At 39.1% G+C, this 22,701-nt stretch overlaps 1 long non-coding RNA gene across 2 annotated transcripts in view; it reads right to left on the bottom strand.

The window, feature by feature from the left end:
• Positions 1–3,241: 3,241 nt before the first annotated feature.
• The window catches only part of LOC141370580 (uncharacterized), a 48,512-nt gene continuing 29,052 nt past the window's right edge, over positions 3,242–22,701 (bottom strand). Inside the window, exons 3-4 of one of the 2 annotated variants that reach the window (XR_012374744.1) lie at positions 14,532–14,595; positions 3,242–3,341 (exon numbers count right to left, since the gene is read on the bottom strand). This is a non-coding gene — a long non-coding RNA (uncharacterized lncRNA). Of the gene's footprint in view, positions 3,342–10,660; positions 10,924–14,531; positions 14,596–22,701 lie in introns of those variants that run through there. The other variant, XR_012374743.1, reaches the window with a different exon arrangement.

Genomic DNA, 22,701 nt, shown 5'->3' on the forward strand with positions numbered 1-22,701 from the left:
TTATAGCATTCAATGGCTGATTCATTCATAGGTAAAATTTTAATGTACTAGAAGATTCAGATTATCCTCTCCTCTATTAGTATGATTATTTAAATGAAACCTATGTTACTTCTTCAGTATGAAGAGGTACTGCAAAAAAGGGAATATATAACTTAAGGAATAATTATTTATTTTCTAATATTAAAATATAGAGCATGATTTCAGGTGACATTTAAGACCTTCTGCATCTCAGGCAGCCAGTAAGACTTCAAGATAGGACATGTCCTGTTCACTTCTACCTGTGAGTTATTGTGGGAGAGTCATTTTTTTTTAATAATAGTTGCTTCTAAGTAGGTTACTGAATTTTTTCTTTTCTGAAATTCTGTATTAAAAAATTCAAAATATTTTTACCTCGGTAGATGTTTATTAACAGCAATTTATAAGAATAAATTCACAGAATTCCTCTCTCTTTATCATGAAAAATGTAGACATAATGTGAGAAAGGGGCTAGGAAAACGTAGCTAACAACTTACCCCCCTGCCGCCACCACCACCATGTTGTGAGTTAGGTTAGGTTTGCTTTTGACACCCTTTCATTTTCCCTTTGATTCCCTCAGTAATAGTTAAGTTTTTTAGTTGTAAGCAATAGAGAAGACCCTAACATAAATAGCAAGAAGCTGATTAGGATATAAACATAGGCATAATGTAAGGGAGTGATACCAAGAAACCCCCATTAGAAGGATATGAAGAATAGGCAAAGCATGAGGGAAGTCTGCTGAACTAGCAAGAAAAGGACAAAAACTAGGTAATTTCAAATAGTCTCTGTATCAGGAACTAAAGAAAAGTGTTTAGGGAACAGCGGACTGCTGAGGCTGAGGGCAGTTCTAGCCATTCATCAGTGGTTGGTGATTTGGGGGAAGAGATATGAGTGGTCTAGATTGGGTCACATGCCACCCATTGACCAGGGTAAGGCAGAAAATCTTGACTGACATAAAGAATCAAACAGCTATTACAAGGGAAGCAGACCACTCCAAAATTCAGCAGCTTGAAATTGTAGTCATTTATTTACTCAGGCATCTACAGAGAGGCTGGGGGTCAGCTGATCTAAGCTGGGCCTAGCTGTGTGGCTCTGTTTAAAGACTGGGTCAGGTGGCAAAGATATATGTCACATATATTCCTTCAGGGGCCCAGATAAGGGGCAGGAGCTATACGGAAGAGGTTCTTCTCACAGGAAAGTACAAAAGTGCAAGTCCTACCATATAAGCAGTGTTCAAGTCTCCACTCACATCATATCTGCTAACATTCCATTGGACAAAGCAAGTCATGTGGCCAAACCCAATGTCAAATGATGGAAAAGTACACTCTACTTTTTGTGGGAGTGACAGCTGAATCAACTGACAACAGGGATGCAAAAGAGGGGTGCAAAAAGGAGTCAATATTTAAATTGGGCTAATTACCCAAGAATCAAAAAAATAATTACCATAACAGAAATCTATGTTTTTACCAAAAAAAAAAAAAAAAAGGGATGCTTGATAGCAAAAAGAAATGAGCCCAACAAATGACTAATTCCTGAAAGGTCTTGTTTTCACCTGGTTCTTACAATTTGCAGTTTTAGGTGGTTCCTCTCATTTCACCTTCATACACCAATAAGACTCCAAGAACCAACAAAATCATCTTATGGCAGTGATGTGACCAGTACTTTAAGATATAAGTAGAAGCGGTCAAATCACTGCTAGATAATGTGCCTCCTTTTAGGAACAACTTTGCAAGTAATTGTGATTTCAATACATTGTGAAAAAAAAAAGTAGTATAGAAGAAGGAATTGTTACTTACTCTATAGAACCTGTGAGCATCCAAGCTGCTGATAAACTAGTCCAAAGCAACAAGTCCAGCTGTTTGGGCTGTTTGTGTTGCCTAGTTCAGCACTAGCCACTTCTAAAGGATGGCTGGGTAACAATGGATATTACTATTCTGTGCTTTACCCAGCCTGGGGAGTGCTAATGGAACTTGGACATCAGATTTTAGTGAATCAAAGGGTCCCCTAATGCTGGGCCTCAAATCTAGGCTGGGGTGGCTACATCAAATCATATATTCAGATTCTAGGGCTCCATTCCTAATTAGGTATCCTAATTAAGTATGTCTCGTGTTGAAGCCCCTAATATTGATTTTTCTTCTGACATTCCAGAACTCTCTCAAGTGATTTCAAGGTTTATCCAGGTTGAGAATCTACTTAGTCCAATGCTTTAAGTATGAAAAAAACTGATACCCAGAGTGGATGCCAGTATGACTTTCTTTCCTGTGTCATACGAGCTGGTTTGTCTGTTGTCAGAACTTGGACTAGTACTTGCTCTACTCTCCTGTCTCCCAGTCCAGTGCTCATTCCTCTACACCCCGCTGTCTCCTTCACAGGAACACCCAGAATACATCATGCTGATCTGAACTTCTGGAGAGTGAACCCCATCCCCTCCCCATTCTCAGGCACATCAATTCCCTTCACTCTGAAGCGCATGTAGTTGTAGATATGCTTGCATACTTATGTAGACGTCATTGCTCATGGTTGCTAGAGAAGTGAGCTAAGACCATTTTTAAATGAAACCTCCAAATCTTTTTTGCCCCATAGGCACAGATTATAAGCCAAAGGTCACTGTGATAAGGGAGACAGCAGCAGGTCCATGGAAAAAACCTCCAGAGCAAAATCATCAATCCTTAATGGAATGTGAATGGAAAGCCAAGAACTGCTAGTGCAAAGAAAGAGATGGAAAGTAGACAAAAGAAGGACAGAGGGGAGTGAGCGTGAGGTGACAGTGCAGAGGGCTGTGGTGGGGCAGCCTGTCAGCCGGCAGGTCAGGACTCACAGCCTGGCATGCAGGACAAGACAGGAGTGAGAGACAGCCACCCCAAAGGAGGAAGGAAAGGTATGCTTAAAATTAAACACAGGGGAGGAAAAGGGTGTTGACAGTCTTCTGAGATGAGATTCAAGGCTGAAGTCATCGTTTGGCAGCCAAACCAAAGAAATTTGGTTTCCCTCTGAAAGATTTATGTCTTCTAGGGTTGAGAAATATGTCTGGCTGCCAATATTTCATAAAGCAACATAGAAAGAAATACTACCTACTTTAGTGTTTGGTTTGGGACTTTTCACCTTTGTTTGGCAAGATATTTTTCATTTTGAAAGAGAGAGAACAATTCAAGTCAGCTTCCTATGAAGATCTCAGTGCTCTTTGCCTAAATTATCTGGTGGTTCATAATGTTTTACTAACCTACATACAAATATTTTGAATGGTGAATTAAACTTGTTGATGTGCACTCACAGAATCTGTAAAACTCGTAACCTCTCTGTTCCAAAACCCTTTGCGATCATATCACCTTCAAAGAGAATGAAAACAAATGTAACCAAACCCTTTGGGAATTTTGTATAGTAGTTGGGGGAAACAAAACTCAGAGCCAGCTCTGCCATTTGCTATTTGTGTGACCTTGAGCAGTTACTCAACCCCACTGTGCCACAGATTCCTTATCTGGCCAGTGGAAATAATAAAAGAATCTACTTCATAGGGTTGCTGAGGGGAATGAAATGACTTCAGCGCTTAGAACAATGCTTGGCACTCAAAAAGGATTCATTGTTATTATTACATATTCTGGAATTTCTGAGAACTCCCAATTTCAAATATTCTCTGTCACTGCAGTCATATATCATGGAAAAATCCTAAAAATGCCAACTAACTACACTTTTAGATTACCGTTTTTGCTTAGTGGCAGACTACTGAAACAATGGGGAGAGGAAAATTTTCTGCAATCTTCTCCAGCCCTAAACCATGTCACCCCCATTGTTGTAATCATTGAACTACCACCAACTTTTTGTATATAGCCACCTGGAGTTTTATATCCCCTTTTTTTCCCTTCATTCTCAGAGGCATTTTTCTCTGGCATAGTCATCTGCATGCTCTAGCTACAATTTCCCCCACAGCCTGTGTCTGCCAGCTTATCTTTCCTTCTCCTTCTGCCTCTTTCTCTTTCCTTATTTCTTTCCCACCCTTCCTTTCTCTCTCCTCTCCTTCCTTCCAGAAGTCTTTGGGTCCCTGGCCTCCTCTAGGCTCTATGTCATTTTCTTTCCAATTCCCCAGTGTTAACCTATATTCAGGTATTATCCAGACAGATGTTAATTTCTCCTCCCCGCCTGCTCTTTAAATATTCCTTCATGCTCTCAATGTCCTTGTCATCCAGCCCTTCTGCTGTGCTCTGCCTCTAGTTCTTTCTCAAAAGTTTTCTCTATTTCCCAGGCAGATAGACAAGTATATGTAGTCAATAGATGGTACTTGAACAATTGACAAGCAATCTAGGTTCTTCTCTTGGTTCTTCTATTTGCCATCTGAGTGACCTTGGCCAAGGCACTTAAACCACCTGTGCTTCATTCTCCACATAGGTGCATTCTGTACTTTGAGTACTCATGGAGATGCTACAGGCTCATATGAGGAAGAATAAGTCAAGCAATATGTTCAAGTGCCATATATTATTATTTATTTAATGTCACCATTGTCCCATTGCTCCTGGTAGTCTAGATATCCTATTCACTTCCAACTGATAGAAATGGTAGTTTCTACTTTTAGCCCTATTATCATTCCTGTTGGTAATGATGGCACCCTGATCCTTTTCCCTCAACCTCAAAACCTCTTTCTTCCCCCACATATTGTTTACACCAATACTTTCAGATCACTCAGTTTGCCACATTATGACAAGCTGCTTCTTATTCTTATGTTTATGACCCCTCCTCACGTGCTGTTATTGCTGCTTTCCATCTGTCTGGTGATCATTTATTATACTTTGGAACCCAGCTCAGGTATCTTATGTGAAATCTTCTTGTGAGTGACATATATCTATTGTCATCTATGTCATTTCAGTTCGAAATTGTTTACCTTCATATCTGTCACTCCTTCTAAACTTTGCCCTTCTCAGAAGAGGCCTATTATCCTGACGTCCCAGCACATTACAGTATGTCTCTCACTTTGTTGAAATGAAATTTAAGTTATCTTTTTCTGATCATGTGAATATGGACTTACACTGGTTTTGGAATTCTACAACTTGGATTCAGGCTCTGGCCAGCCATGGATATTGGCTGCCTGACCATGACCAAGTCATTTAACCTTTAAGAAAGCCAGTTTTCTTTTGTGTACATGGGGACAATGACACCCATATTTATTGAACACTCACCATTTGCTGGAACCGTGTGTTTGCTCATTCATCTTCTCTCATTCAGTTCTTAAAATTGCCCTGTCATGTACCTATTATTGTTCCCATTTTACAAATAAGAAAGCTGAGCCTGGACAACTAAAATAATCACATAACTAGAATCCTTGCTTCCACTCATTGTTCTTCAATATACTTTGTTATAGCATCAAGGGTGATCTTTTAAAATCATCAAACAAATAATGTTATGCTCCTTGCAAAAAAAACCTTCCTATGGCTTAATTGCATTTAGAAAAAAAAAAAAAAGAAAGAAAGAAATCTAAATGTCCTCCTCTGTTCTGTAAGTCTCACAAATGATCTCACTTCTAATTACCTCTTGGAAGTCATGCTCTACTTTCCCCCTCTTTCACAGCACTCAGGACACTGGCTGAATTGCTTTTCCTGGAACACGTAAGCTCTTTCCCATAGAGCCATCGCATGTGCTGTTTCTTCTGCCCCAGCAGAAGATCTCAGCTCCCTTCCAGTAGATCCTTACATGGCTGACTCCTTCTTCTCATTCAAGTCTTAGCTCAAATGGTACTTCCTTAGAGTAGTTTTTCCTAAAACCCAAGCCCGTTTAGCCCCACCTCCATTACTCTCCACTTCATTACCCTATTTGATTTTCCTCAGAGCACTCATGCAATCTAAAAATCATCATTTACTTTATTGCCTGCCTCCTATATTTTCAGTGGCTAGCAGAGCAGATTCAAAATGTATTTGTTAAAAGAATGAACTGTCCAAAGCCGACTCAGCCAAGAGGGGTGGAACTAGGATTTGAACCCAAGACTGTCTGACTCTGACATTCATATGCTTAACCAATATATTCTTTCCCTGCCTCAGCCATAAGGTGATCCAGAAGAAACAGTAAGCTAATGTAGGAGACATGCTTTGTAAATTCCAAGGGTTGTGCCATTATGAGTGGCAGAGTTGTGGTATTTTGTCCTTCAGCGTCCTTTGCTGGATGCCACACATATTCAGACTCTTCATTCTCAAGAGTCATCACCAATGTGAGGAAAAAAAGGCTATTGGCTATAAGAAGCCCTTCTACTGATATCCCTTTATGAATTGCTGGTGACATACATGGGAAAGGTTTTCTTTTACTTTCACTCTTGGCCAAACCCTTGCTAATCCTACCCTTGTCTTCTACACTCTTGACCTTGCCTTCCTTGATGCCATTAAGGGAAAATTTACTGAAACACCTTCCATTTATTCTTCAATAACCATATCTAACACATTCTATTTTCATAGACACTGTGGGTCTCTGTTCAATCCCTGACTATGCCATATCCCTGCAGAGGGCTGAGAGAAACAAATCGATCCAAATTAGAGCTAGAATGAACAGTGGGGAGACCTAATCCTTAAGGCCCCCGTCTCCCATTAGAAAACTGAAGCATATAGGTTAGTTCACCTGAAATCAACAACACAGCTAGTTAATGGTGGAGCCAAAATAAAAACCTGGTCCTCAAGAGCTCCTTCCCTGAAACCTGTTTGGTTTATTTATTTTGATAGAATATCATTTTATACATTTCCATTTTGGTTATGATTTATTGAAGAAAAATTATTTTTACATCCAAATTATTATTATAATATGTAGTAGCAACTCATATATTTTATCTTTGTATTTGTAAAAGCCACCAAATTTCAGAGGCAAATAATATGTTTTAATATCAGTGGCATGAATTAATGTCCCTTCACTATATTCCTTTGAATTCTTAAGCTACAATAAGTGTCATTTTAGGATTTCCTAAGATCAAAAGTTTTTAGAATAACCTAATACTTAGACACTTGAATAATTCTGTTGTTTTCCAAGCAAAATATGGAGTATGTCTTTTAAAACCTACTAATTGCAAAATGTATATTTTTATTTATTTTGAAGTTGTGAATATTTTTGGAAATAGGCCATAGCTTCCTCGTGCTTTGAAACTTTGGGCTCTGCCTTGCTAGTGACTGTCTTTAAACGATGAAAACAGTGGGAAGAAATCAGAGAGGGAGACAGACCATGAGAGACTCTGGACCCCAGGAAACAAACTGAGGGAAGGGAGGGGGTGGGGGATGGGGTAACCAGGTGGTGGGTATTAAGGAGGGCACGTGCTGTGCAGAGCCCTGGGTGTGTTATATGCAACTAATGAATCATTGAACACTACATCAAAAACTAATTTATGTTGGCTAACTGAACATAAAAAAAAAAAAAAAGGATGAAAACACTGAAACAAGGATGACATAGATAGTCAAAGCATGAAGTATTACTCTTTAGAAATACAGTCGTTTCAGCAATTAGACCATAGAACTTAAAAATAAAATTTGCAGGGGCCTAGGTGGCTCAGTCTGTTAGTCATCTGCCTTAGGTGCAGGTCACGATCTCAGCACCCTGGGAGCAAGCCCAGCCTCGTGGGATCGAGCCCCGCATAGGGCTCCCTCCTCAGTGGACAATGTGCTTCTCCCTCCCCGTGCTCTTGTACTCTTGCTCACGCTCTCTCTCTCCCTCTCAAATAAATAAATAAAATCTTAAAAAAAAAAACAAAGATTTGTGAAGTTTGCTTATCTGAATGTCCAAATCATTTTTCTCTCATTCAGAGAAAACAAGTTCTTGTCCATATAGCAAATATATTGAGTGGTAGAGACTGAAAAGGGGAAAGAAAAAATTCCCTGGCCTTCCAAATCTCCTTTCAGGACATTCCTTTTTGGCTGGCATAGGTGTACCAGGTTAGTCTGCACACACCCACCAAACTTTCCACAGGTACTGATAAGCAAGTTTTGAACTTCACCAAGCTCTTTCCTTATATTGAAAAAAAAAATTGTTTTTTATTTTTTTCCCCATCATTTTTAGTCAATGAAACTACTTTCTCCTTTCTGTAGGAAGTAGATTATTATGTTTGAGTCATAGATCATTGCTATTACTAATACATAATGTCATTTGGAGCATACTCACACCCTAGAAAGTGTCCAAGTTTACAATGTCTACTTGAATTTTTCCAGGGAACATTTGTCATTTCATTCAAGAGCAGGCCTATGGGTAATCATTTAATCAAAACTACTGCAGTGATTGCTACTTGTGCAGAAAATTATAAAGCTACAGCAGGAGTAAAGCCCAGATTGCCAAGTTTAAATGGGCACTGCTTTTTTGTTAAGTGTTGGGTTAGAATGAATACCACATCCTTAAATTTGGAGGAAATTGAAGAAAGAGAATCATTCTTTGGTCAGAACCACATTTCCTAATTTTCATTTCCTCTATTTTATTTACACAAAAATACATAATGAAAATTCATAGAAGGCACATACAGAGAACATCTAATTATAATTCATGCATTTAAAGAAAAGTCTTATTCTAGCCTTGAGGCCTCTGATATATCCTGTTTTTTTTAAGCCAAGATGCAAAAAAAATTGAAAAACATTGAATGGGATTTTTATGCCTCATTATGATTTCATACATACTAACCATTAAATGAAAAAAATAAGTTGAGGTGATAATTTATGAGATATTCAATCCTAATATATGAACAAGAACTTATTGGGTAGCAGATTAGTATGGAAATAACTGCTCTTCTGGAAGGAAGCTTTGTTTTGTGTTTAAAACTCTTTATGCTTTTATATATATAATTCTTTCATTATCTCTAATGGACATTAAGTTTAATATATTGTTAACTCAGAGAATAGTTGGTTATATATACTGGAGAAAGTAAACACAGTTCCTTAACGTGTAAAACAGTGAGGTCATACTCTCTGTAAAGAAATTTTAACAATGGCCGTTTGGACGTACTATTTATTTTCTTTTCCAATAGCATTCTTTAAAAAATGAATTCAACTTTTAAGTTAGAAAGTGGGTTTCTCAAATGCTGATATAAAAAGCAGGTCAAGGGACGCCTGGGTGGCTCAGTCGGTTAAGCATCTGCCTTGGGCTCAGGTCATGATCCCGGGGTCCTGGGATGGAGTCCCACATTGGGCTCCCTGCTGAGAGGGGAGCCTGCTTCTCCCTCTGCCTGCCACTGCCCCTGCTCGTGTGTGCACTCGCTCTCTCTCTCTCTCTCTCTCTCTCTCTGACAAATAAAATCTTAAAAAAAAAAATAAAAAGCAGGTCAAAATTGGTACCCACAAAAGAGGAATTCAGCTCTCACTTATGATTAATGAAATGATGGGTGATATATGATTGACACTGGATCTTATAACAGCAACATATATTTTCTGTTTGGAAATAAAGCATGTAAGATTCTACTGCTATCTCACATTGGCAGAAGAGATGGAAGCTTAAATCTGTGGCATTTCTTGGTGAGTGACGAAAGACTACATGAATGGGTAGATTTTGGAGGAGCTAACCCACTCTGGGATGATGCAAGCATGTTGATAAAACCTCACTGGCCCACTGCACCAAGACTAGCAGTAAACAAGAATTCCCATGGAGCACATTTCACCACCACAAGAAAGGATTTGTTTCTGACAGGAAATCATCCTAAGTTTCTTGTCCAAATTTAAATATAGGTCTTCAGGCTTTAAGGCCATGCTGCTAAAACTTAGTCCATGTGAATTTTCATACAGCAGTAAGGAAGCTCTCTGTATCCATCATCTGGATGTATATTTGATCTGTGTAGCTCAAAGCTGAAGAAATAGACTCAAACTTATTCTGACCATGGGCAGCAGGAGAACGAAGCTGATCACAGGGCAGAGACCTACAGTTCAGCTAAGTTGAAGACCTATTTGCCAGGAATATAGTTCACTCACACCACAAATTATATTCAGGAGAACAGCTAAATCAGGGAAGAGTAGGCAAGAATTCTGGAGCTAAACAAGCTAGAGGTTAAGTACTTGAAATCAGCAAAAAGAGAAAGGAAAATGGAAGTACCATTGTACAATGGTTGAAAGTCAAACAGAGCTGGATTCAAACTTTAGCCCTGCCTCTCTCTGGCTGAGAGAATTTGGACAACTGTGACTACGTTATTTGCTGAAAATATTAGCTGTCTTTCTCTATTAGGTACCCCCTTGTGAGGTCCCTCCTTGTAGGAGGAGTCCCCTCTACACCCACTGATATCAGGGTTGGCCTTGTGACTTGCTTGGACAATAGAATAGGAACAGAAGTGATGAAAATCATGTCCAAATAGAAGATTTAGGATCAGTTCCATGCTTTTTCTTCACTGTTCTTTTCCCTCTGCCATGAGAAGAGTATGTTGCAGATAGGGTCTGCTCCTTCAGCCTGGATCCCAGAATAAGGATGGCTTGTGGGGAGAGACACAGCCAAATCAGAGACCTACAGCTGACATTTATTGTGAATCTGTGCTGTTAGCCACTGAAATTTGAAGTAGTTTTTTACTGTAGCATAACCTGACAAAAACTGACTAACATAGCAAGTCAGACAGTGTCCTCATCTGTAAAATCAGGAGGTGGTTATTGTGAAGAGAAAATGGGATGATATTTGGGTATTTTGTGTTTTCTTGGCAGCATCTTATAAATAGTGGTTGTTATTATTCTAGGAGGCCCAGGCCAGGAATCTGGAACAAAGGATCAGGAACCCAGAAGAAATAGGCAGGAATTGATGAAGACCACAAGCCAAGGATCTACATGAGATGTTGGAATTTAGCTGGAGGCACAAGTAACAGACTCTGGAAGGTGGAGTAGAGGGATATTAGAGCAGAAAGTATAACACTTGATGATGAGCCAACTGCCCTCTGAGGCACACACTTTGTAAGCGTTTTCCATGAAGACCAAAGCCCCCTTGAGAGCATAGTCAAATCCAGGCCATCTGGTGGAGACAAATATCAGATAGTAGGCACTTACTGACATGAGTTTTACATGAGGCATATCTTTACAAAATAAACTTCTTATTTGTTCCCAAATATGTTTTTTCACTCTTAGTGTTATTTGCATATAGTATGGTTATGTCTGAAGTTCAACAATAACAAAATCCTCTCCTTATGGATTGAGTTATCATTTTTATGAAAACTACATCATTTATATATCTAAAATTATTTTTAAAATAGTAAACAAATTTTAAATCTATTAACACTGAAACTTATGTACTTACAATGATTGATATGGTTGGTTTTGATGGTAATGATGAAAAAGTATCATGTTGCTGGTGATACTGCATCAATCATGCGGGTTTCTTCCCATAAATTATTTAGAGGGGAAAAAGTTATCAGCCCTTTTCCCTAGTTATAGGACAACTGATACAGGACAATGAGGCTCAACTAGGCCAAATGTGTGTTTTGGGGTAGGGCACATTTTACCACTAGAATGATTTTGTGGAGCCAGGGGGCAAAAGCCAGGAGTCCAAATCAATCATCCATTGAAAGTGTTTCAGTTGGTTTTCAGTACTGGCCTCACGTTAGAATCACCTGGGGCAATTAAAACTGATACGCAGACTACTCCCAATTAAAAAACAAAAACAAAAAACCTCTTGGGGTGGGGACTAGCCATCACAAATACAAAACAAAATTCCGCAGGTGATTCTAGTATGCACCCAAGGTTGAGAACCATTGAGTTAGAGGTGGTGAAGTCCAAAGATAGTTGAGAAATAAGGATGTTTAGAGGAAGAGAGACAAGACTACTGACTGGTGCTTCACAAACTTCAACATGCCTAAGAATCACCTAGGTTTCTTGTTAAAATGCAGATTCTGATTCAGTAGGACTGAGGTAGGGTCTGAACATCTGCAGTTCTTAACAAGCAACAAGGAGAAGCTGCCAGCCTCATGACCACACATGGAGTAATAAGAAATTTGAGGAGACAAGTGGGAATTGTTTTGATTGAATCCTAGGCAACTAAAGCATGAGTGACTCCTTCAGGGCTGTATAGAAAAGCTAGTGTTGGGTAAAACATGCTGTCAGGTGCCCAATAGAAAGAATATAGGGATTTCTCATAAATAAAAGGATGGTTGCCATAGCTTGAATTTATTCTAAGAATTTTGTCTCGGGTGTCTGGCTTGCTAAATTGGAAGAGCATGTGACTCTTGATCTCAGGGTGATGAGTTTGAGCCCCATTTTGGGCATAAAGATTACTAAAAAAAATAAACTCTCAAAAAAAAAAAAGAATTTTGTTGGTAACCTTGTAGTCAATGATGCACATGGAACTAGAAATTAAACATAAATAAGAACCTTGCATACAAGGTAGGTGCTTTATAAAAACCATTCACTCTTAAGAGTTAAAGGCCAGGCAGCATAGTGGTACTGATAGACATGACAGGAACCAATTCAGAAAGCAAAATTAAATGATTTTAAATGGCATTTCCAAAACACTGATGTTACTGAGGTCATTTTAGCTGGTCAGACTAAAATGATAAAGACATGATGATAAATTATATTGAATCCCAGAGTAATATTATCTCTTTTTTAACTTTCAATCCTTTTTATTAGCTTCAGGGGGAAAAAGTGTTAGTTCAGATTGTATATCATTAGTAATTTCTCACACCTGCTAATTACCTGTTTTAACAAAAGGAGAGCATTTCCCAAGCTCAAAACTATAGCAGGCAAAAGATACGATTGGTTTATTTTTGTTATAATTGTATGGTTACTTTCTACTTTCAGCGAGTGATAGTTTTGGTTTTGTTTCTGGTAGTGATATATAGTTTTCTTTCAATATAAATTTTAGTAAATAAAGTTAATTTCTAAAATATTAGTAATACCACAACAGTGTAAAGGTATGAGAAAAATCATGAAGGTGCTATTTAAATAGTTGAAATTTGGAAAAATCTGGCTTGGAATAAACATGAAACTACATAGAAATCTGTGCTGTTTACAAACTTAGATCCTAACAAAATATTTACATTGATTTATTTAGCAAAAACTGCACATTGGATAGGCTTATAAAGACAAACCATATTTAATCAGCAAATATTTATGGAAACAAAAGAGCAAATTTTAAAATTCAAAATGTTTTCCTGATTTTATCTATTTATTTTTTCTGCATATAAAGTTTTGTGGGTTCAGTTGAATATATCAAACGATTTATTAATTAAAAGATTTAGCAAATGTAAGAGCTGTTTTCTAAAAGTGTTTTTTTCTGTTTTGAGGCCCTGTGTACATTTAAAGAAAAAGTAGAAACTTCTTTTTAAGATTTTATTTACTCATTTGAGACACAGAGATACAGACAGAGAGATACAGAAAGAGAGAGCATGAACAAGGGGAGGGGCAGAGGGAGAGGGAGAAGCAGACTCTCCGCTGAGCAGAGAGCCTGACTTGGGGCTCAGTTCCCAGACCCAGAGATCACGACCTGAGCTTGAAAGCAGACGCTCAACCATCTGAGCCATGCAGGCACCCCAGAATTTATTTTTCTTTATTATATTGTTCAAAATAGTATAGGTACCTCAGTCAGTTAAGCATCTGACTCGATTTCGGCTCAGGTCATGATCTCCATAGTGGGCGTGGAGCCTGCTTAAGATTCTTTCTCTCTCCCTCTTTCTACCCCTCTCCCCACCCCCACTTATGCTCATTCTTTCTCTCTCTCAAAAAAAAAAAAGGTAATTTTCATCTCAATTATTTTGTGTCTAGCCATCAGGCATTATCACAGTCATTTTCTTGATATACAGGTGTGATGTTGGAAATATGTTCCTACCCAGTAACATAGCAAGCTATGTTTGGTTTCAGGGAACCCACATGGTCTTGATAAAATTAATGCAAATAATTAGATCACAGATTCATGAGACAGAATAGTCCTTAAGAGATGAGTTTCTGCTTACATTCAGTTGGGCTGTTTTTTGTCTGTTTTTACTTTTAGTTCCCTATTACCATATATACCACACCACAAAAGGCACACAATTAATTATACAGTTTTTCCAACATCCCAAACTTTACCTCCTGCTATGATCTGAATGTTTGTGTCACCTGCAAAATTCATGTGTTGAAATCCTAATTCCCAGTGTGATGGTATTAGGCCCCTCATGGATCAGATTAAAGTTCTTATAAAAGAATCCCCACAGAGATCTCTGCCCCTTTCACCGTGTGAGGACACAGTGAGAAATTGGCAGTCAGCACCATGGAAGAGGGCCTTTACCAGACCATGCTAGCACTCTGATTCTGGATTTCCAGCCTCCAGAACTGTGAGAAATAAATTTCTGTTGTTTATAAGCCATTTGGTTTATGGTATTTTTGTAATAGCTGCCTGAAAGGACAGACACCTCAAAGGTTCATTCCAGATCATCAGAATTGTATCTGGAGTACTTTGAGAAATGAATCCTCTAGGGCCTCCTTTCCATCCCCTCAACTGATGATAACAATGATATGGATTAGTAAAGATAGAACTGTAACAAGATGGGAACGTAGTCCCTTAAAGGTTTCTGGAATCTGAAAATGTCTGAACACGTTGGGCAGGCTGGTGCGTGGGCCCACCAGATTCATTTGCATGAGTCAACTCACCTGAAGATGTTCTGACGGGAGTAGAAAAGAGCTGGAGTCAGAGCGCGTTGGTTTCCTTTTGTTGCTGTAACAATTATCACAAACTTAGTGGTTTAAAACGACAAATTTATTATTTTATAGTTTTCGAGGTCAGAAGTCTAAAATGGGTCTCACTGAGCTAAAATTAAGGTGATGACAGTAGTGCATTCTTTCTGGAGGATCTAGAAGAGAATTCATTTCCTTGCCTTTTCCAGTTTCTAGAAGCTGCCCACAGCCCTTGCTTCATGGCACTCGGCCATCTCCGAACCCAGCAATTTTATCACTCAACTTCTGCTTTCAACCTCATATCTCCTTATCTGATTCTCTTTTCATTTCTCCTTCCATGTATAACAGCCCATCAAGATAATTCAGGATAATCTCCGTATGTTAAAATCAACTAATCAGCGACCTTCATTCCCTTCCCAGCCTTAATTTCCCCTTGGCATGTAACATAACACATTCACAGGTTCTGGGAGTTAGGGCATGGACATTTTGTTTTGTTTTGTTTTGTTTAAAGATTTTAGTTATTTATTTGAGAGAGAGAAAGAGATCACGAGCAGGGGGGATGGGTAGAGGGAGAAGCAGACTCCCCGCTGAGCAGGGACCCTGATGTGCTACTTGTTCCCGGGACTCTGGGATCATGACCTCAGCCAAAGGCAAATGCTTAACCTACTGAGCCAGCCAGGTGCCCCAGGGCATGGACATTTTGAAGGGCTATTATTTTGCCTACCACACAGAGGTAGAGAAGGGGTGGGAAGAGACACAGGGATGGTCTTAGAGTTTATTCTTTTCTAAGTGGCCATGAGTGACCTCTCAGTGGTCATAAGTGGTAACGGGAAGAAAAGGAAGGCAAAGCACTGTGTTCTGAGATGCATGGATGCAGGAGTAACACTATTTTCATTCCAAGCATATAGGAGGACACAAAGTGGGGCGATACACCTTGTTTCTCCTTCTGCAGGGAATACAGTGGAAAGTGTGAAGACCTCCAGAGACCAGATTGCCATCTCTGATTGATGCATCACTGGTATCCACTAGGGGCAGTAGAACAGCAGGGGCTGTAGAACAGCGGACCTCAGAAGCAGTAATAAGATACTTCACTGGTTTTCACAAGCACTGGGGAGGCTTAGCCATAGACCACACCAGAACACACTAGAAAATAAAGCAAGAATACAAACTAGATTTATTTATGAGATACTTCTGGAACATTCCAGAAATAACTATAAGACTATTTCAGGGAACTCAAAGACAAAGACGAAAATAAAACATTGACAACAACAACAAAAACAGGCAGTGGGAAACCTGTAAATTTGTACTTATTATATTAATATGGTCCCATTTTTCACAGCATCTTGGGGCATCCAGAGGAAACTTAGATTACATTCAAGAGGAAGGCTCAAACAGATGGCTGGAGAAAGGAGACATTTTCCATTTCAGCCGGGTCATGCCAGTGGGTGAATCAAGGGCCATGCCTGTTAATCTGCACCTCTGATTATGGTTTCATTTTAATTTACTGTCAATTAACCTGACAATTTAACTCTTGCCTCCCTGCCCAGGTGCTTGATTTACTGACTTATATCACTCCTAAAATTTTTTTTTTCCAAAACTGAGGTCTTACATCTATGGTTCTGTGCTTAAGGCATTTCAAGGAGTTCGGCTATCTTGGTGGGAACTGTTGTGGCTTTCCCTCGTGCCCCCTTCAAGACGGTGGCATTCATTTCACCAGTTTCCTGGTTGCCTGCCCTCCATGGAGAGGATCTGCTTCACCCAAGATTATGTTTCCTCCCTGGAAACAGCCCATATTCACTGATTCGTCACTGTGGAGGTACAAAAGCCTGCCGCCCTGCCCCTGTGAGGAGATCTGTAAAGGGCCATCCCAGCGGCAGAACACCCCTTGGCTCTGGTTGAGGTCTCTGTTGTGACTCTATCTTGGTTCAGCATCTCCCTCTGCCCAGTCCTTATTCCCTCAGAGGGGCTGTTCCTAAGAGCTGGCATTTCCTGCATGTGGATCTCCGTCTCTGAGAATCTGTTTCCCAGAGGACTTAAATTAAGACACTTGATGTGAGAATTGGCCTAAGGGGGCAGATTCTAAAATGAGACTTGGGAGCTGGATCACTTATTGGCCAGCTGGCAGTGAGAACCCGAGGCTGGTCATAGGTGGAGTCCTGGGAGCACTGGCATGGAGTAGTTGTACCAATACTAAACCTTTCACTGGTGATGACCTGAGATAGGATATGAATATAAGGAAATGCTCTGGTGAGCTCAGTGTCCTCCGGCATTTGAGAGGTTCAGAGGAAATGATAATTAGAAGGACAATGAAATTGGATGGCTGTCGCTAAGTACCACGTATGCAGCTGGGAAAGACAATGAAAGATGGAGGTGATCAATCACTAATTTAAGGCAAAGTGTGAAAAGTTAAGAGAGTCTCCATGGCAGCATTTAAAAAGGGCTCTCCTGAAGTTGGAGTGGAAAAGGTGAAGTCTGGGCTCAGTATTTAATTGTAAGGATAGCAGACATAATTCCAGGAAAGATTGAATTGCCAGGCCCTGCAAGACTTCAGCACAGAGGTCAGGGCCCTAGTAGAGAAGGAATAGGATTCTAAGGTTTCAGATGGGACATCTGGGTCAATGCACTAGAAAACCTTGAAACCCCAACCCCTGAACCCTCGGGGCCCACAGAAGCAGCCTACTGCTCTGTCTTAAGGTCCAGCACTCCCCTCCTCGGGACTTACCTCTACTTCCTCTCCTCATCATCAGACATTAGAGTCTTGGAAAGAAACAAACAAGACACATGAACACTAGTAGGTGGGAGATATTCCATATAAAAATATAGGAGTTCATCATATCAAGTTTGGGGAGATATGAAGCTCTCAAGGGCATGCTGCAACTTTTCCTTCACTGTAAAGGATAAATCATTACATCTTCTACTACTAATGAGGAGTGACCCCCTGCTAGATCCCCTCCAGGTCTGGAGGCAGCATATTTTACATTTAGCAATTACAGTTTTGACTCATGTACTAGGAGACATGAAAGGCTGCCAGTTTTGAGTAGGTCTCAGAACAGGAACACCTTTGCAAGAGGTTCATGCTGTGGTCCAAGCAGCCCTACTTCTTAGGCCCTAGGACCTGGCAAATCCGATGGAACTAGAAACATCTTTGGTGGAAAATAAGCTATGTGGAGTTTATGACAAGTCTTGGTGGGAGACTCATAACATAACTAAGGTTCTGGAACAAGAACATGCCATATGCAACGTGGTATTATATTTAATTCAAAAAACAGCTCTTAGGGTTCAGTAGGACTCTGGTAGAAATAGAGCATCTGACTCTGAGACATCAAGTAAAAATGTGTCTAAAACTGCTCATTTTGAATTGAATTTTGTCAGACCACTAAATTCATAGTATCAGGCATGTCTAGCAGTAATGCTTTGTAAAACAGTATTGTATATCTGAGACTGGGCCACAGTAGGGCTAGGTGATATCTATGACCACATTAGGGGAGGGTCACTTATACATAGTTGCTGGGAGAGGAAAATGGTCAAGACTGTTCTCAGGTGGGTGGTTTTACCAAATGAAAATGAACTGCTTTTGTACTCCAGCCCCACTCAGGGGTGGCCCTGAAAGGCAGTGGTGAGAGAAAATCCTCCCAATGGGCAGAACTTTGAGTCATTTACTGGGTTATCTACTTGGTATTTCCTATTTAAATTGATTTCTACTCTATTTCTTTCTGTTTGCTCACTTCTGATTTAACTTGTTCATCTTTTCTGATTCTTAGAAGTGTACATATCATTGATTTGAGAACTTCCTTTTTTAAAATATAAACATCTAATACCAGTTTAAATGTCCCCTTAAGCACTACTTTAGCTGCATCCTACAAATTTTGATATATATGTTTGTATTTTCATTCAGTTCAAAATTTTGAATTTTCTTTATCATTTCTTTTTTGACCCAGGACTTAAAAGTATGTTGTGTAGTTTCCAAATATTTGGGAATTTTCCAGATATCTTTCTGTTATTGATTTCTAGTTTAACTCACCGTAGACAGATAACATACATTGTATGCTTTCAATTCTCTTAAATTTATTTATTTTTTAAATCATATTGTGGTTTTTATTTGCATTTTCTTTTTTTTGTGGTTTTCTTTTTTTTTATTATGTTATGTCAATCACCATACATTACATCATTAGTTTTTGATGTAGTGTTCCATGATTCATTATTTGCATATAACACCCAGTGCTCCATGCAGAATGTACCCTCTTTAATACCCATCACCAGGCAAACCCTTCCTCCCGCCCCCCCTCCCATCTAGAACCCTCAGTTTGTTTTTCAGAGTCCATCATCTCTCATATTCATCTCCCCCTCTGATTTTCCCCCCTTCATTATTCCCCTCCTGCTATCTTCTGCTGCTGCTGCTTCTTTTTTTTTTTTTTTAACATATAATGTATTATTTGTTTCAGAGGTACAGATCTGTGATTCAACAGTCTTGCACAATTCACAGCGCTCACCATAGCACATACCCTCCCCAATGTCTATCCCTCAGCCACCCCATCCCTCCCACCCCCCCACCACTCCAGCAACCCTCAGTTTGCTTCCTGAGATTAAGAATTCCTCATATCAGTGAGGACATATGATACATGTCTTTCTCTGATTGACCTATTTCGCTCAGCATAACACCCTCCAGTTCTATCCACGTCGTTGCAAATGGCAAGATTCCATTCCTTTTGATGGCTGCATAATATTCCATTTTATATATAGACCACATCTGCTTTATCTGTTCATCTGTTGACGGACATCTTGGCTCTTTCCACAGTTTGGCTATTGTGGACATTGCTGCTATAAACATCAGTGTGCACATACCCCTTCGGATCCCTACATTTATATCTTTGGGGTAAATACCCAGTAGTGCAATTGCTGGATCGTATGGTAGCTCTATTTTCAACTTTTTGAGGAACCTCCATACTGTTTTCCAGAGTGGCTGCACCAGCTTGCATTCCCACCAACAGTGTAGGAGGGTTCCCCTTTCTCCGCATCCCCGCCAACATCTGTCGTTTCCTGACTTGTTAATTTTAGCCATTCTGACGGGTGTGAGGTGGTATCTCATTGAGGTTTTGATTTGGATTTCCCTGATGCCAAGTGGTGTTGAGAACTTTTTTATGTGTCTGTTGGCCATTTGGATGTCTTCTTTGGAAAAATGTCTGTTCATGTCTTCTGCCCATTTCTTGATTGGATTATTTGTTCTTTGGGTGTTGAGTTTAAGAAGTTCTTTATAGATTTTGGATACTAGCCCTTCATCTGATATGTCATTTGCAAATATCTTCTCCCATTCTGTCGGTTGTCTTTTGGTTTTGTGGACTGTTTCTTTTGCTCTGCAAAAGCTTTATATCTTGATGAGGTCCCAATAGTTTATTTTTGCCCTTGTTTCCCTTGCCTTTGGCGATGTTTCTAGGAAGAAGTTGCTGCGGCTGAGGTCGAAGAGGTTGCTGCCTGTGTTCTCCTTTAGGATTTGGATGGACTCTTGTCTCACATTTAGGTCTTTCAACCATTTGGAGTCTATTTTTGTGTGTGGTGTAAGGAAATGGTCCAGTTTCTTTCTTCTGCATGTGGCTGTCCAGTTTTCCCAACACCATTTGTTGAAGAGACTGTCTTTTTTCCATTGGACATTCTTTCCTGCTTTGTCAAAGATGAATTGACCATAGAGTTGAGGATCCATTTCTGGGCTCTCTATTCTGTTCCATTGACCTATGTGTCTGTTTTTGTGCCAGTACCATACTGTCTTGATGATGACAGCTTTGTAATAGAGCTTAAAGTCCGGAATTGTGATGCCGCCAGCTTTGCTTTTCTTTTTCAACATTCCTCTGGCTATTCGGGGTCTCTTCTGATTCCAAACAAATTTTAGGATTATTTGTTCCATTTCTTTGAAAAAAGTGGATGGTATTTTGATGGGGATTGCATTGAATGTGTAGGTTGCTATAAGTAGCATTGACATCTTCATAATATTTGTTCTTCCAATCCATGAGCATGGAACATTTTTCCATTTCTTTCTGTCTTCCTCAATTTCTTCCATGAGTATTTTATAGTTTTCTGAGTACAGATTCTTTGCCTCTCTGGTTAGATTTATTCCTAGGTATCTTATGGTTTGGGGTGCAGTTGTAAGTGGGATCGACTCCTTAATTTCTATTTCTTCTGCCTTGTTGTTGGTGTATAGGAATGCCACTGATTTCTGTGCAGTGAATTTATATCCTGCCACTTTACTGAATTCCTGTATGACTTCTAGCAGTTTTGGGGTGGAGTCTTTTGGGTTTTCCACAAAGTATCATATCATCTGCAAAGAGTGAGAATTTGAGTTCTTCTTTGCCCATTTGGATGACTTTTATTTCTTTTTGTTGTCTGATTGCTGAGGTTAGGACTTCTAGTACTATGTTGAATAGCAGTGGTGATAGTGGACATCCCTGCTGCGTTCCTGACCTTAAGGGGAAAGCTCTCAGTGTTTCCCCATTGAGAATGATATTTGCTGTGGGTTTTTCATAGATGGCTTTTATGATATTGAGGTATGTACCTTCTATCCCTACACTCTAAAGAGTTTTGATCAAGAAAGGTTGCTGTACTTTGTCAAATGCTTTTTCTGCATCTATGGAGAGGATCATATGGTTCTCGTTCTTTCTTTTATGAATGTATTGTATCACATTGATTGATTTTCAGATGTTGAACCAGCCTTGCAGCCCAGGGATAAATCCCACTTGGTCGTGGTGAATAATCCTTTTCATGTACTGTTGGATCCTATTGACTAGTATTTTGGTGAGAATTTTTGCATCCATGTTCATCAAGGATATTGGCCTGTAATTCTCCTTTTTGATGGGGTCTTTGTCTGGTTTGTGGTTTGGGGATCAAGGTAATGGTGGCCTCATAAAGTGAGTTTGGAAGTTTTCCTTCCATTTCCATTTTTTGGAAGAGTTTCAGGAGAATAGGTATTGATTCTTCTTTCAGTGTTTGGTAGAATTCCCCTGGGAAGCCATCTGGCCCTGGGCTTTTGTTTGTTGGGAGATTTTGGATGACTGCTTCAATTTCCTTAGTGGTTATAGGTCTGTTCAGATTTTCTATTTCTTCCTCGTTCAGTTTTGGTAGTTGATACATCTCTAGCAATGCATCCATTTCTTCCAGGTTATCTAATTTGCTGGCATATAGTTGCTCATAATATGTCCTTATAATTGTATTTCTTTGTCTCTTAAATTTATTGAGACTTACTTTACAACTCATAATATAGTCTACTTTGATGAATGTTCCATGTATATTCCATTGTTAATGGAATCTTAAATAAATGTTGATTAAGTCATTTTATAATTTAAAGTCTTCTATACTGATCTTATTTCTCCTTGTTCTATCAGTTATGCAAGAGGAGTATTGAAATCTCCAACTATTATTGTGGATTTGCCTATTTTTCCTTTCATGTATTTTGAGAATTGTTAGGTCCTCCTGATAAAGTTATCCTTTTGTCTTTATGCAGTACTCTCTTAAATCTGTCATATTCCTTGCTGTAAATCTATTTTGTCTAATATTAATATAGCTTCTCCAACTTTCTTTATATTAGTATTAGCATGTAATATCTTTTTCTATCTGTTTACTTTGAATCTGTTTAGGTCTTTAAAGTGGGTATCTTTTAGATGGCATGCAGTTGGGTATTGCTTTTTACCCAATATGATAGGTTTTTTTCTAAATGATGTTTTTAAACTATGTAATTTAGTTGTTGATATGGATTGATATAATACTACCATATTGCTTTTTGTCTTCAATTATTCTCATCTGCTCTTTGTTCCTTTCTCTCCTTTTCTGACTTATTTTGGATTAGTTGAAATTTTTCTTTAAGGATTCTATTTTAGCTCTACTCTTGACTTATTAGTTATCTCTTTGGATTTTATTGTTGTTTTTAATTTTGTTTATTTTTACTATGGGTTGCCCTCTTTATCATATTCTACCTTCAAGCTACAGCACATATAATTTCAGAAAGCTATAACAATACACTCTCACTCCCCCAATCATCTGTTATTCTGATTATACGTTTTACATCTACCTGTATATTAAACCCCACAATTCACTGTTACTATTTTTGCTTTCAACTACTATTATCTTTTAAAATGAGGAAAAAATATCTCTTATATTTACCCAC

Source organism: Callorhinus ursinus, unplaced genomic scaffold (assembly GCF_003265705.2).
Source record: "Callorhinus ursinus isolate GAN/ISIS: 27379988/994484 unplaced genomic scaffold, GSC_fseal_2.0 scaffold39, whole genome shotgun sequence".
Lineage (NCBI taxonomy): Eukaryota > Metazoa > Chordata > Mammalia > Carnivora > Otariidae > Callorhinus > Callorhinus ursinus.